This window comes from Cynocephalus volans, chromosome 9 (assembly GCF_027409185.1).
Source record: "Cynocephalus volans isolate mCynVol1 chromosome 9, mCynVol1.pri, whole genome shotgun sequence".
In the NCBI taxonomy this organism is placed as follows: domain Eukaryota; kingdom Metazoa; phylum Chordata; class Mammalia; order Dermoptera; family Cynocephalidae; genus Cynocephalus; species Cynocephalus volans.
This window is the reverse complement of record NC_084468.1, coordinates 75227308-75244094: the sequence shown is the minus strand read 5'-3', so window position 1 is coordinate 75244094 and position 16787 is coordinate 75227308.

Here is a 16787-nt window from a genome sequence, read left to right as displayed (position 1 = left end):
TCTTTATATCTAAACCACAAGCAAATCCTATCCACTCTTCTCTCAAACCATGACCAGAATTCAACCACTTCTCACCACTTGTCCTGCTACTACCCTGGTCCAAGTCATGCTTTGCCTGGATTATTGCAATAGCCTCCGAGGTGTTCTCCCTGCTTCTTCAGGGGCCTCCTTTGTTGTCTCAGAGTAAAACTGTTCACAATCTGGCCTCCTGTTAACTCTCTAACCTCATCTCTATTACTCTCGTCCTCATTTAATTCAAGTAGACCCTAGAGCTCTTAGGTCTTGGAGAAGCAGGCTGGGAAGTAGGGCTGGACTTCTTCTGTTATTGTTATTCCCTAGCCAAAGTGAGACCAAATCCATGCCAGGAATGAAGGGACCAGAAATATTAAGCATTTCACAGTGTTTGAAGGGAGTATTTTGAAAACAAATTAAGGGGGAAGTTTTTATTTAGAAAAATGCTTTGTATCAAAAGAAGTATTTGGAAATGTAGCTAAAGTATCATTTGGGTCTCAGCTCAAACATCATGTCCACAAGGTGGCCTTCCGTGACCACCCCCTCTAAGTTAGTCTCCTCACCCCACTCATCACTTCACTCTATTGTATTTCTTTCCTAGCATTTCCCACTATCTGTTATTTGTTTACTGTTTATTTGCTTACTTGTTTAGTGGTTCTCTCCCTTCCATGAGAATGTAAGCTCCAAGAGAACAGCACCTTCCTGGTCTTATTTACCACTGTATCCAAATGGGCTGATACAATACCTGCCATTTGTTAGGTGTGAAATGTTTATTGAATGAATGAATACCTAAGATAGTTGTGTGAAGAGGTATAGTCATTAAGGTAACACTAATCATTGTAAGAGATAAATCCCCAGATCCCAGTGGCTTATAGAATGGAATTTATCATTTGCATGAACTTCAGAACTTTCAACATGACCATTCAGGGGACTAAGCTACTTCCCTATGTTCTCTGCATTCAATCAGCAGAAGGAAAAAGGAGATGATGGATGGTGCAGAGGGGCTTAGAAGTATGTTACTTCCTTGTGCATTCTTTCAGAACTCAGTCACATGGCTACTTCTTATTTTTGTGTACCTAGGAAGATAAGTTTTCTTTTTATCTATTGCTGCATAACTAATGACCCCAAATTTAATGGCTTAAAACAGTTACTATAATTTATCTGTCATGGTTTCTGTGGGCCAGGAATTTGGAGAGAGCTCAGCTGCACTATTCTGGCTCAGGGATTCTCATGCAGTTGCTCTCTGACAACAGCTGCAGCTAGAGGAGCAGCATTTGGGGGCTAGAACATCTGAGGGCTGGCTGGGCAGCTCTCTCTCCCTTCATGTGGACTTGGGGAAATGTGGTCAGTCCCATGGGCAAGTTTGGGCTTCCTCTCAGCGTAGTGGCCTCAAGGCAGTCACACTGCTCACACGGTGATTCAGGGGTCCAGCGAGTGTTTTATCAGACAAGATGGAAGATCTATCTATCACTTTCTTTTGACCTACCTTGGGAAGTCATGCAACATCATTTCTGCCATATTCTATTGGGTAAAACTTTCACAAAAGCCTGTCCAGTATCAAAGGAAGAGACATAGCCCCCTTCTCTTGATAGGTGGAAGTAAAAGTTATATTATAAGAAGAATATGTGGGATGGGTTGTGATAGCATGAAATATATATTTGGTCTTTGTCCCCATCTCCTGGCACACAGCTCCTAAATCCTTAAAATCTCCAAAGTGCTGTCTTTTTGTCTACTAATGTGTTGACAGATGGCTGGTAACCCCTAGGCAGCTTCAGGATAGGGGCTGGTTACCAAGGCAGGATGAGAGGGTTGGGACTTTCAGTCTGCGGAGGGCACAGGGGTTGAAGGTTAAGTTGATCAGCAATGGCAGATGATTTAATCAGTCATGCCTATGTAATGAAGCTGCCGTAAAACTCCAGGAGGCCTGGGATTGGGGAGCTTCTGGATAGCTAAACATGTAGAGCTTCTGGGAGGGTGGTGCACCCGGGGAGGGTGTGGAAGCTCTGTGCCCCTTCCCCCATTCCTCACCCTATGCATCTCTTCATCTGTAATATTCTTATAATAAACTGGTAAATATAAGTAAGTGTTTCCCTGAGTTCTGTGAACCACTCTAGCAAATTAACTGAACCTAAAGAGCAAGGAAGTGGTTGTGGGAATCCCAATTTATAGCCAGTCAGTCAGAAGCACAGATAAAACAACCAGTAGCTTGTGACTGGCAACAGAAGTGCGGGGGAGGGGGCAGTCCTGGGGACTAAGTCCTCAACCTGTGGGAACTGACCCTGTCTCCAGGTAGATAGTGTCAGTCTTGAATTGAACTAGCTGGGTGTCCACTGGAGAACTGAATGCTTGCTTAGTGTGTGGGGAAAATCCCCACACCTCTGGTGTCAGAAGCATGTTGTAAGAGCATAGTGGGAGAAACTGAACAGTTTGTTTTTTTCCCACAGAGTTATGTTATGGTCATCTTTGGAAAACAGAATCTGCCACAAGGAAGAAAGAGATTAGTGATTAACTAGCTAATTGCTACATGGTAAGTGCTCAATGAGTATTTGATGATGCATTTTTTAACCTCACAGAAATGTAGTGAGATTAACAATATAGTTGCAAATTAATAAAAAATCTCCTTGTTTTAAATTAAGTTCTAAAATACCCCAAGCTTTGTACCACCATGATACTGGGGAATACCAAAAACAAAGACAAACCAAAAGAGAAACAACCTTGTAGGAAATTACATTTTATAGAAGCTATACACAAGTAAATTTTATTTATATTTTGAGAAATGAATTGTGCACTGTAAATAAATAACAGAGTAGAAATGCTTGAGTCATGTGTTCTGATTTTTTTCTGGTTTTTTTTTTTTTTTCCTGATATCGTATTAAACTGGGCATCCTTTCAAAGATTAAGGGAAAACATACTATCAGTTTATGTTTTAAATCTGATTAAAAAATGGGCAAGGGAGCTGAATATGGAATTATTTGTTGTTGTTGTTGTTGTTGCTTTTTTACTTATACTACCCTATTTAACATACTACTGGAAGTTCTAACCAGAGCAATTAGACAAGAGAAAGAAATAAAGGGCATACAAATTGGAAAAGAAGTCAAATTGTCTCTGTTTGCAGATGACATGATCATATATATACATATATATATGAATATATATATGATCTTATCTAAGACTCCATCAAAAAATTCTTAGAACTGATAAACAAATTCAGTAAAGTTGCAGGATACAAAATCAACATACAAAAATCAGTACTTCTATACACCAGCAATGATGAACTATCAGAAAAAGAAATCAAGAAAGCAATCTCCTTTGCAACAGCTACCAAAAAATAAAATACCTAGGAATAAATTTAACCAAGAAGGTGAAATAACTCTACAATAAGAACTACAAAACACTGCTGAAAAAAATTGAAGACACACAAAAAAATGGGAAGACATTCCATGTTCATGGATTGGAAGAATTAATGTTGGGAAAATGACCATACTACCCAAAGTGATCTACAGATTCAATGCAATCCCTATCAAAATACCAATAACACTCTTCACAGAAATAGAAAACCAATCCTAGCATTCATATGGAACAACAAAAGACCCTGAATAGCAAAAGCAATCCTGAGCAAAAAGAATAACGCTGGAGGCATTACACTACCCGACTTCAAAATATACTACAAAGCTACAGTAACTACAAAGTTTGTATGGTACTGGCATAAAAACAGATTTATGGACCATGGAACATAATAGATAACCCAGAAATAAATTCATGTATTTACAACCACCTGATCTTTGATAAAGATGCCAAAAACATACATTGGGGAAAGGCCAGCCTTCTCAATAAATGGTGCTGGGAAAACTAGATATCCATGTGTAGAAGAATGAAAATGAATTGACTTAAGTGTAAGACTTGAAACTATAAAATTTCTAATAGAAAACACAGGGAAAATACTTTAGAACATAGGACTGGGCAAAGATTTTATGAATAAGAACTCAAAAGCACAAGCAACAAAAGAGAAAATAAACAAATGGGATTATATCAAACTAAAAAGCTTCTGCACAGCAAAGGAAATAATCAATAGAGCAAAGAGACAACCTGAAGAATGGGAGAAAATATTTGCAAACTATACATCCAATAGGGGATTAATATCCAGAATATGCAAGGAACTTAACAGGAAAAAACCCCAAATAATTCAATTTAAAAATGGGCAAAGGAGCTGAACAGATATCTCTCAAAGGAAGACATACAAATGGCCATCAGGTATATGAAAAAATGCTCAACATCACTAATCGTCAGAGAAATGCAAATTAAAACCAATCATCTCACTCCAGTAGGTTGACTATTACCAAATAGACAGAAAACAACACATGCTGGCAAGGATGTGAAGAAATGGAAGCCCTTCTACATTGCTGGTGGGACTGTAAATTAGTACAGCCATTATGGAAAACAATATGGAGTTTCCTCAAACAACTACAGATAGAACTGCCATACGATCCAGCGATCCCATGACTGGGTATCTACCCAAAGGAATGGAAATCATTATGTCAAAGGGATAGCTGCACTCCCAGGTTTATTGCAGCTCTATTCACAATAGCCAAGAGTTGGAACAAACCTAAATGTCCATCAACAGATGACTGGATAAAGAAAATGTGGTATAAATACACAATGGAATACTACTCAGCCATAAAAGAGAATGAAATTCTGCCATTCACAGCAGCATGGATGAGCTTGGAGAAAATTATGTTAAGTGAAATAAGCCAGGCACAGAAGGAGAAATACCACATATTCTCACTCATACATGGGAGCTAAAATGATGATAATAATAAGTTTTTTTAGAAAGAGAGTAGAACTGTGTTTACTAAAGGTGGGAAAGGGAAGTGGGGTTGGGGGAAAGTGAGAGGTTGGTTAACAGACACAAAATTACAGCCAGATAGGAAAAAGAAGTTCTACTGGCATACAGCCAAGCTAGGCATCTATAATTAACAATAATTTACTACATGTTATCAAATAGCTAGAAGAAAGATCAAATGTTCACATCACAAAGAAATGATTAAGTTTTGCAATGATGAATATGCTAATTACCCAGATTTATCATCACACATTGTACACAAGTGTTGAAATATAGCTCTGTACCCCATAAATGAGCATAATCAACACATTTCAACAAAATAAGTAAACAAATCAATTATTAAAAAAAGAAACTATAATTGATATCCTCAGAGATATAAGAAAAGATACTGCAGCTAAGAAACAAAATTGATCCTACTAAAAGGGAACAATCAGAGGGCTAACCAGTTAGCTCAGTTTGTTATAGCATGGTGTTATAACAAGGTAAAGCCCCCCCAAAAAGGGAACAATCAAAGAACAAAATAGAGTTCTTGACAATTACAAATTAGTAATAGATATTAAAAATTCCGTCAGAACTTTCACAGCTAAAGTTGAGGAAATAGGTTCCAGTCAAGATGGCAGAATAGATGGTCCCCAGCATCACTCTCTCACACAAATAAAGCAATTTACAACTATAAAAAGGTAACACCAGCCAAGCTGGGGCCGCTGGAGCTCAAGGGAAGAGGAGGAAAGACCAATGGAGTTCATGAAGGCAGGAGAAACCACGATGAGAGAAAGAAAAAACTGCTTTGAGCATTTCAGGCTACCGCCACTTTAATGCTGGAGCTGCTGAGGGCATGGAGCAGGAGCCGGCAGAAGCCACAGCTGTGCCTTTTAGATGGAGTTACTTGGAGGTTACAGGGGAGAAGAGGGCCTTGATGGCCCCCAGGACAGCAAGACCACTAATAGGGTTCCTGTGGACCCACACAGGAGCGAGGAGCCAGAACAACTGAAAAAAGGGAGCCATTCAGAGGCCAGTGAGTCAGTGCAAGGGACCGGCGCAGGCCCTGTCCCATGGGAAGTGTCAGGAGCACAGGCTATGGGGGAGACAGGCCCACCGAGAGAACACTGGGACACAGCAAGGACAGCTGATCCACCCCCAATCAGCACAGGACCACTCAGAAGATACCGGTCAGGAATGAAGAATTGCATGGGGTGCAGTTTGATGAAAAAACTCAGGCCCAGATCAGAGTTTCTACACAACCCAGGTACACCGGGTCTCTGGAGAGCCGGAAGTATCTATAAGGTCAACCATTAAACCCTGAGCTGCACAAAAAGTCTTCCCTAGGGAAACAGCAGCAAAGCAGCAATTTAACTCAACCACAGAGCTCAAGTACTGGTTCCCATAGGAAATTCCTCCATGTTAGAAGTAAGCAAAGGACAAAAAATTAGTTCTGGCCCAGGCACACCACCAGGGCCTTGGGGCCCACCAGGGGACATGAGGCATGCAGCCAGGGACAGGATGCCCCACCCACAACCACTCACACCACCAGCAAGCACCTTGGGGCCCACCTGGGAATCCAAGGCATGGATCGGGGACCAGACCCCACTTCCACATCCAGACACACTGCCAGCACCCTGGGGCCCACCTGGGGGCCTGGGGCATGTAGCTAGGGACTGGACCCCCTGCCCACAGCCAGGCACACCATACCAGCACCTCAGGGTCCGCCCAGGTACCTGAGGGATGGAGAAGAGGACCAGACCCCCTTCCACAACCAAGCACACTGCACCAGCACCTTGGGGCCTGCCCAGGGACATGAGACATGGAGAAGAGGACCAGACCCCGACCCCCCTCCCACAACCAGGCACACCATGCCAGCACCTCAGGGCCTGCCCAAGGACCCAAGGCATGGGAAAGGGGACCAGACACACCCCACAACCAGGCACACTACCAGCACCGAAGAGCATGCCAAAAACATCACCTCCATGTGAGTGGCCCACTACAGCCACCACAATAACCATGGCTGCCACGAAAGTGGCTAGATGCCACAACCACCATGCAGATGGTCTGCGAACCACTGGAGTGCACTGACACAAGGAGAGTCACCAGCAGAGATAAAGAAAAGAAGAGGATGTCTCTCTCCACAAAGCTCATTCCAGAGTGACAGAAGAAGCATCTGCTCTATGATAATATTGGGGGACCTGATCACACCTCTCAGCATTGGACAGATCATCTAGGCAACAAATCAACAGAGTAACCATTATTCTTTCAGAAGGAGAGAAGAAATCTAGGGTAATTAGAGGGGAGAGGGGAGAGAAAGGGGGATGGGGTGGGATTGGACAAGGGGCATAAAGAATAATTACAATTTGTAACAATATATATGCTAGTAACATTGATTTAATCAACATATCTCAATGTTGAACCCCCAAAATATGCATAATCAATTTTGATTCAATAAAGATTAAAAGTAAATAAATAAAGTTGAGGAAATATCCAGAAAAAGGAATAAAAAAGAAAAAAATGGGAAATAAGAAACATTTTTTTGAAAAATCATTCTAAGATGCCCAGTATCTGTCTAATGGGAGGGCCAGAAAAGTAAATATATAAATAAAAACAGGAAAAGGAAGGAAAGTACCAACAAAACCATAGAGGAAGGATATTTAGAATTGATCAAAATGAGTGTACAGACTGAAAGACTGCTACTATTTACTATAAAGTGAATGAACAAAGATTTATACCTCAGTGAGTCATCATGAAATTGCAGACCACCTGAATGAGAGATGATCCTAAAATCTTCCAGAAAGAAAAAACGTCATATGCAAAGGGTATGGAGGATAACGGTTTCGGAATTTTCAACAGCAACATTGGGAAACTAGGAAGCATTGTCTAAAAAATCCTGGGGGGATATAATTTTAAAACCAGAGTTCCAAGAAAATTATCAAATAAACATAAGGGTGGAGGAAGACATTTTCAGAGATGCAAGCTTGTAAACGTAAGTGCAAACGGAAATGGAAGCTTCTCAATCTCCTATACAGCCTTTCTCAGGAAGTAACTGGACGACATGCTTCATCAAGATGAGGGGGTCATCTAAGACGATACCCGTTGCAAGAATCAAAAGAAAAATAGGGAAATACAGGAGAGAGGGAAAGTTATGGCAGGCTGAAAGAACGACAACGCCAGATTGGAGCAGGAGAAAAAGAGGGGTTCCAGGAGGGCTGTCTCAGTTCTGTGCCAGAGCAGGAACTTACCTACCCAGTGGTGTGTGACAGCCGGCTTGTACGGGCTCACAAGAAGTGGCTGGGCATGGCTCCTCCCAACTCTGCATTGTGTCGTCACACTGGTCGCTTGGAATCCACAAAGGTACCGGTGGATTATTTACAAGACAGAGAGGGAAAAAGCTAAAAAGTCAGGGTGCTTCCCTCCCTAGGAGAATCATTGTTAAACATTTACTAGTTCATCACTGAACTTAGCAGACTTGCTATAAGTTTGATGATATGGACATTTATATTGTGAAGTATTTTACAGAGCTACTGGGAATTGTGGGGAATTTTTTCTATCAGTTCAAAGAAAAATAAGCAAATGGGAAAAAATGAGGTAATTATTATTACTAGGAAAGAGAAAAAATTGTACAATAAACTATAATTGTATAATGCTAATTGCATTAGCATTATCTGGCTCAGCTATGAGCAAAATTGACATAATCATAATAATGAAAGCAGTGAATATGGATTTATCCCAAATTGGAGTATAACTATATTGGAGGGAAGAAAAAAGGGAAGGGGTCTGTGTAAGGGAGCTAAAATCCTCTCCTGTCACAGTGGAAGTAGTGGCAAGCATGAGAATATCCCCTCTCAGATCTCCAACTGCAGAAAACATAGCTGACCAATGTGCCTCATTGCTGCACCCTGAAATCCATCATCACATTCATGCAGAGGCCTGCTTCCCACGGACTGCTCCCAGCCAATGACTGAGAGTGAAAGGGATGCAAAGGTAAGCATGTTCCGGGAGAGGGGTGATTCCTCTGATGGGTGACTGTGGCTCAACTACTTACCAGTAGCTTTGCTGATCTTTCCTTAGAACTGCACCATGGTCTAAGGTGATTCCACCCAATCTGCCTCCCTTCCCTTTCTCCTGCACTTTGTAAGTCCAGATGGCAGCCTGACAGCTCTCACAGCCTTCCCCCTGGTCCCTCTCCCATTCTCCTTACAGGTGTTTCCCCTAGTAAATTTCTCATTTTTGTATCTGCCTCTTGGATGATCTGGACCAACATAGAAGTTAATAATATCTAAAACTGATAAATCTAAAGATGGCTGTATATATATCTCCAGACATATATACTTTTTTTTCTTGAAATATACATGTAAACATCAGAAGACATGGCTAAAAGAGGTGAAAATGGTGGAGGGCACATATATTTTAAAGTCTTTAACACTACCTGGCTTTTTAATATATGTGCATATATTAACTATTTTAAAATAAATTGTTTAAAAAGTGAAAGACTACTGGCTTAGACATTACTGCTTTAATTATTGAGGAAAACCAAATTTATCTAAACTTTATTATTTGTACTTCTAGCAGATGATCAGTCTATACAATGACTCCTTTCATTTTCTTTTTTGGTATCAGCGGCGACAGGCTGATTCATTAAACTCCTTGCAGACAGCTCCTCCCAGAGGGAGCAAAAGGATCTGCCATCTAAGCACCCAGCCTGAGATAAAAGGACATTGTCTTTGGGTTGTTGTTCCTATGGAAGAATCATTTTTAGAGATATTTTTTCCCTCCTCTTCTCCTCATTTCAGGTAGACAAGTCCTTAGTATTACTTTGTCTTGGGGATTTTTGCAAATGCTGTCACCAAAAGTGTTCCAGATCCTCAAAAATTTCACTAGAACTTTTAAATAAAATCCGGAAGGATATCTTTTCACACTTATAACAAATGTTTTATATGCTAGGGCAATTTGCTGAGATGTTCTATTTTACCTAAAAATGAAAATAACACCATTCACCTAGTTCATAACAGTTGAAGAGTATTTTCCTGTGCTGTACTCAAATCTTGATGAAAAAGTAACCTAATCTTAAATCCTTTAAATGTTTCATTTAAAATTTAGTGGGAAATTCTTGTAAAATTGATAGATTGAAGCATAAACTTACTACCATTCCCCTTCATAACTGCTCTAGAATGGCAATGAACAATCTTCAAATGGTATAAGTTCATGGGATAAAAAAAAAAAAAGACAAAGAACAGAATATAGAAAGCAGATGGATACGTGGTAAGTGTCTTACCTGAACAGAGAAAGCTGAAACCTAAATCCTCAGAGGGGTAAACCAAAGTGAAGCAAACTGAACTTCTTTGCATCTAACTTTTGAGCAAATGAAAGTAAAACAAGCAAACAAATACAATACCATCAAAGACATAAGATATTGTAGAAGATATAAAATATCCTTAAAACAAGAAAAGTGTGCTATTTTATAAAAGAAACATTTAGAAAACAAAATCTTGGAGGTTTAAACGTACTACTACAGAAATTATAAATGCAATAAAAGGTTTAGAAGATAAAGCCAGGGAAATTTCACAGAAAGTAAAACAAAGAGACAGAGATTTAGAATAAAATTAGAGAAAGATAAGAACCAGAGGAAATCTAAAGAAAAAGAAGGAAATTAGCAAAGGATTATTACCTACACCCAAAACCTCTCTCATTTATTTAGTTGTAAATTTATTTGTTGATTTTTTTATGGAGTACCTGCTATGCGTCAGACCCTGTGCTAGGTGATGAGAATTCAGCAGTAAACAACAAAATTCCTGATCTCATGCAGCTTGATCAGGAACGAAGGTTTTAACTTTTCAGATAGAAAGAGCCTACTGAGTATCATGTGCAATAAATGAAAAAAGTTGACAGTAGGTACATTATCGTGAATTTTCAGAACACTGGGAATGATGAAAAGCTCCTAAATCTTCCAGAAAGAGAAAACAGTTTATATGCAAAAGATCTTGAACAAAAATATAGACTTCCCAACATTCACACTGGAAGCTAGAAGATAATGAAACAGTCTTTACAATCCCAGAAACTGTTTTCTAACTAGAATGAACTTCTCAGTCAAACTATTAATCAATGTGAAGGGAGAATACAGCCATTTACAGATATTCCAAGTTTTCAGAAATTTTGTATATTGTATATCCTATTGTATATCCTTTATCAGGAAGCTACTAGAAGATGTTCCCTGCACAGTGGGAAATATACTAAAAAAGATGTAGGATCTAGAGAAAAGGGAATTTGACATAAAGGAAGTAAAGGAAATGCCAGGACAAGAGTTGTGCATGAGACCTAGACAGCAGCTGATCCCAACTGGAACAGAAGGTCAGAGAGGCTCAGGGAGTGATTGCTTACAGAAAAAATAAGAGCAAGAGAGAGAGAGAGAAGCTGATAGCTTACTTGATATACATGTATAACATAAGAAATTTGCCTAGCTATCATGAGTTATGAATGAATAAATGACGTGTAGATAAAAAAGAATAAGCTTAAGAAAAGGCAATGAACTCTTGGGAGAAAACTGTATAGCAAAGGAAATATAACCGTAGTACAATATATGGTTCTCTTGTAAATAATGCTTACATTGTAATAATAATGTAAACTCTGAGTATTTAAGTAAAAAAGATCTTATAACTATATTGAGAGGATGGAGGGTAGAAGACTACAAATTTGGAGAGAAGCCATTAGAAGTGTAAGATGGCTAAATTGTAGGAAGCAATTTGGAATATGTAAAACGAGGGAGGCAAACAAGAAATAGTAGTATGAACGTGTTATTTAGAAATTTGAAAATAAGTACCTGAAGAACTAGTTCCTTTTTCTGGTAGCTGGCCAGTATAGGAATCCAAACCCTTGATCTCAATGTTACTAGTAATATGCTCTAACCAGTGCGCTAACCAGCCAGCCCTAAAGAACTAGTTGAAGCAAGTAAATGTTTCTTCTGGAGAGAAGAATGATGGTGGGGATGAATGTGGCCAGGGATATTGTTTTTCATTTCAAGACTTGTTAAAATCTATGGCTTTTTAAAAAAAAATTATTTATTGTACATGTTCATGGGGTAGAGTAGTATTTCAATACATGTATACAATGTGTGATGTTCAGATCAGGGTAATTAGCATATCCATCATCACATTTATCATTTCTTCAAGAACATTTGAATTCCTCTGTTCTTGCCATTTGAAGATATACAATAAATCCTTGTTAATTATAGATACCTAGCACTACTACAGAACTCTAGAACTTATTCTTCCTACCTAGCTGTAAGTTGTATCTGCTGACCAAATTTATCTTATTCCCCACCTTCCCTCTCCCCTTCCCAGCCTCTAGTAACCACAATTCTGCTCTCTACTTCTATGAGCTCAACTTTTTTAGCTTCCACATATGAGTACATTCAGAATTTATCTTTCTGTGCCTGACTTACTTCACTTAACATGATGGTCTCCAGTTCCATCCATGTTGCTGCGAATAACAAGATTTCATTCTTTTTTATGGCTGAATAGTATTCCATTGTGTATATACACCACATTTTTTATCCATTCATCTGTTGATAGATACTTAGGTTGATTCCATATCTTGGCTATTACGAATAGTGCTGCAGTAAACATGGGGGTGCAGATATCTCTTTGGTGTGCTAATTTTCTTTCCTTTGGATAAATACCCAGCAGTGGGGTTGCTGGATCATATGGTTGTTCTAGTTTTAGTTTTTTGTTTTGTTTGGTTTTTTTTGTCAATATACAATGTGGTTGATTATTGTGGCCTTTACCGAAACCTCCCTTTACCGAAAGCCATCCTAACGGGAGTGAGATGGTATCTCATTGTGGTTTTGATTTGCATTTCCTGAATGTTGAGTGATGTTGAGCATTTTTTCATATGTCTGTTGGCCATTTGTATATCTTCCTTTGAGAAATGCCTATTTAGCTCTTTTGCCCATTTTTTAATAGGGTTAATTGTTTTTTTGTTGTAAAGTGGTTTCAGTTCCTTGTATATTCTGGATATTAATCCTTTGTCAGATGTATATTTTGCAAATATTTTCTCCCACTCTGTTGGTTGTCTTTTAACTCTGCTAATTGTTTCTTTTGCTGTGCAGAAGCTTTTTAGCTTGATATAATCCCATTTGTTTATTTTTCCTTTGGTTGCCTGTGCTTTTGGGGTCATATTCATGAAGTCTGTGCCCAGTCCTACTTCCTGAAATGTTTCTCTTTTGTTTTCTTTAAGAAGTTTTATTGTTTGGTGGTGTATATTTAATTCTTTAATCCATTTTGAGTTGATTTTGGTATATGGTGAGAAGTATGGGTCTAGTTTCATTCTCCCGCATGTAGATATCCAGTTATCCCAGCACCATTTGCTGAAGAGGCAGTCTCTTCCCCAGTGTATAGGCTTGGTGGCCTTTGTCAAAGATCAGATGGCTGTGGATGTGTGGGTTGATTTCTGGATTCTCTATTCTATTTCATTGATCAGTGTGTCTGTTTTTATGCCAGTACCATGCTGTTTTGATTATTATAGCTTTGTAGTATAGTTTAAAGTCAGGTAGTGTTATGCCTCCAGCTTTATTTATTTATTTTTTGCTCAGAATTTCTTTGGCTATGCATGGTCTTTTGTTGTTCCATATAAAGGTCTGGATAGTTTTTCCATTTCTGAGAAAAATGTCATTGGAATTTTGATGGGGATTGCATTGAATTTGTATATGACTATGGGTAGTATGGATATTTTCATAATGTTGATTCTTCCAATCCAAGAGCATGGGATATCTTTCCATCTTCCTGTGTCCTCCTTAATTTCTCTCAGCAGTGGTTTGTAGTTCTCATTATAGAGATTTTTCACCTCCTTGGGTAACTCTATTCCTATGTTTTTTGTTTTTGTTTTTGGTGGCTATTGTAAATGGGCAAGCTTTCTTGATTTATCTTTCTGCATGTTCACTATTGGAGAATAGAAATGCTACTGATTTTTGTGTGTTGATTTTGTATGCTGCTACTTTGCTGAAATCATTTATCAACTCTAAGAGTTTTTTTGTAGAGGCTTTAGGCTGTTTGATGTATAGGATCATGTCATCTGCAAACAGGGACAGTTTGACTACATCTTTTCCAATCTGGATTCCCTTTATTTCCTTCTCTTCTCTGATTGCTCTGGCTAGTACTTCCAACACTTTGTTGAATAGGAGTGGTGAGAGTGGGCATTCTTGTCTGGTTCCTGTTATTATAGGAAAAGCTTTCAGTTTTTCCTCATTCAAGATGATATTGGCAGTGGTTTTATCATATATGACTTTAATTGTGGTGAGATAATTTCCATCTATACCTAAGTTAGAGTGTCTTTATCATGAAGGAGTGTTGAATTTTACAGATGTTTTTTCAGCATCTATAGAAATGGTCATATGGTCCTTGTGTTTGATTTTATTGATATGGTGTCTCACATTTATTGATTTGCGTATGTTGAACCAACCTTGCATCCCTGGGATGAATCCCACTTGATCATTGTGTATAATTTTGCGTACGTGTTGCTGTATTCTTTTAGCTATTATTTTATTGAATATTTTTGCATCTATACTCATCAAGGATATTGGCCTGTAGTTTTTGTTTTTAGTTGTATCTTTACCTGGTTTTGGTATCAGGGTGATGTTTGCTTCATAGAATGAGTTTGGGAGAATTACCTCTATTTCAATCTTATGGAATAGTTTGTAGAGAAGTGGTGTCAATTCCTCCTTGAATGTTTGGCAAAATTCTGCTGAGAATCCATCTGGTCCTGGGCTTTCCTTTGTTGGGAGCCTTCTGATAACAGCTTCAATCTCTTTTATTGTTATTGGTCTGTTCAGATTTTCTACATCTTCTTGGCTCAGTTTTGGTAGCTTGCATGTGTCCAGAAATTTATCCATTTCCTCCAGATTTTCAAATTTGTTGGCATATAGTTGTTTATAGTAGTCTTGAATGGCTCCTTGTATTTCAGACATATCAGTTGTAACATCAACTTTTTCATTTCTAATTTTTGTCATTTGGGTCTTCTATCTTCTTTTTTTAGTTAGCTATGCTAATGATTTGTCAATTTTATTTATCTTTTCAAAAAAACAATTTTTTGACTCATTGATCTTTTGTGTCATATTTTGTGTTTCAATTTCATTAAATTCTGCTCTGATCTTAACGATTTCTTTCTGTCTACTAACTTTGGGTTTGGATTGTTCTTGTTTTTCTTGTTCTTTAAGGTGAAGTATTAGGTTGTTCACTTGCCATCTTTCCATTCTTCTGAAGTTACCATTTAATGTGATAAATTTCCCCCTTAGTACTGCTTTTGCAGTATCCCACAGGTTTTGGTATTGTTTTCATTAGTTTCAATAAATTTTTTGATTTCCTGTTTGATTTCTTCTTGAACCAATATGTCATTAAGTAGAATGCTGTTTAATTTCCATGTGTTTGTATAGTTTCCAGAATTTCATTTGTTATTGATTTCTAATTTTAATCCATTGTGGTCTGAAAAAATACATGGGATAATTACAATTTTTTTGAATTTGTTGAGACTTGATTTGTGACCTAACATGTGGTCTATCCTGGAGTATGATCCATGTGCTGATGAGAAGAATGAATGTTCTGAGGTTGTTGGATGGAATGTTCTGTAGATATCTGCCAAGTCCAATTGGTCTCATATGTGGTTTAGATCTTGTGTTTCTCTGCTGATTCTTTGCATAGATGATTTGTCCAATATTAATAGTGGGGTGTTCAGGTCCCCTGCTATCATGGTATTAGTGTTTATTTCCTTCTTTAGGTCTAATAGAGTTTGCTTTATAAACCTGGCTGCTCTGACATTGGGTGCATATATATTTATGATTGTTATGTCTTCTTGATCGATCAAACCTTTTATCATTATGTAGTGGCTCTCATTATCTCTTTTTATGGTTTTTAGTTTAAAGTCTATTTTATCAGATATTAGAATAGCTACTCCAGCTCGTTTTTCATTTCTGTTTGCATGGTAAATCTTTTTCCATCCTTTCACTCTTAGTCTATGTGACTCTTTATAGGTGAGGTGGGTCTCTTGAAGGCAGCATATAGTTGGGTCCTCCTTTTTAATCCAGTCAGCCAGTCTGTGTCTTTTGCTTGGGGAATTTAATCCTTTTACATTAAGAGTTGTTATTGAGAAGTGTTGATTTACTCCTAGCATTTTATTGACTTTTGTTTGGATGTCTTAAGTGTCTTTTGTTCCTTTCTTTCTGATTTACTGCTTGTCTTCTGTATTTGTTGGTTCCTTGGGTTGTAGATAAACTTTTTTTTTCTCTTCACTGTTTCCATTTTTATTTTACTAGTGGGTTTTGATTTTTCTTGAGTTTTTATGGCAGTGGTAGTTATTTTTCAGGTACCAAACCCAGTACTCCCTTGAGAATTTCTTGTAAGGGTGGTCGTGTGGTAGTGAACTCCTGCAGTTTTTGTTTGTCTGAGAAATGTACTATTTGCCTTTCATTTTGGAAGGATAGCCTTGCGGGGTAGAGTATTCTTGACTGGCAATCTCTGCCTTTTAGTATTTTGAATATATTATCCCATTCCTTTCTGGCTTTTAGGGTTTGTGATGAAAAGTCTGATGTTAGTCTGATTGGGGCTCCCTTATAGGTGATTTGATGCTTCTCTCTTGCAGCTTTTAAGATTGTCTCTTTGTCTTTGAGTTTTGTCAATTTGACTATAACATATCTTGGAGAAGACCTTTTGGGTTGAATACATTTGGGGATCTTTGAGCTTCCTGAATCTGAAGATCTGTGTCTTTTCCTATACCTGGGAAGTTTTCTGCCACTATGTTGTTGAATATGTTTTCAGTGCAATCTCCTTTTTCCTACCCTTCTGGAATACCCATGACTCAGATATTTGAGCGCTTAAGGTTGTCTGATATCTCTCTTAGATTGTCTTCAATGTTTTAAATTCTTTTCTTTTTCTTTTTTTTTTTTTGTCTGCCTGTGTTATTTTAA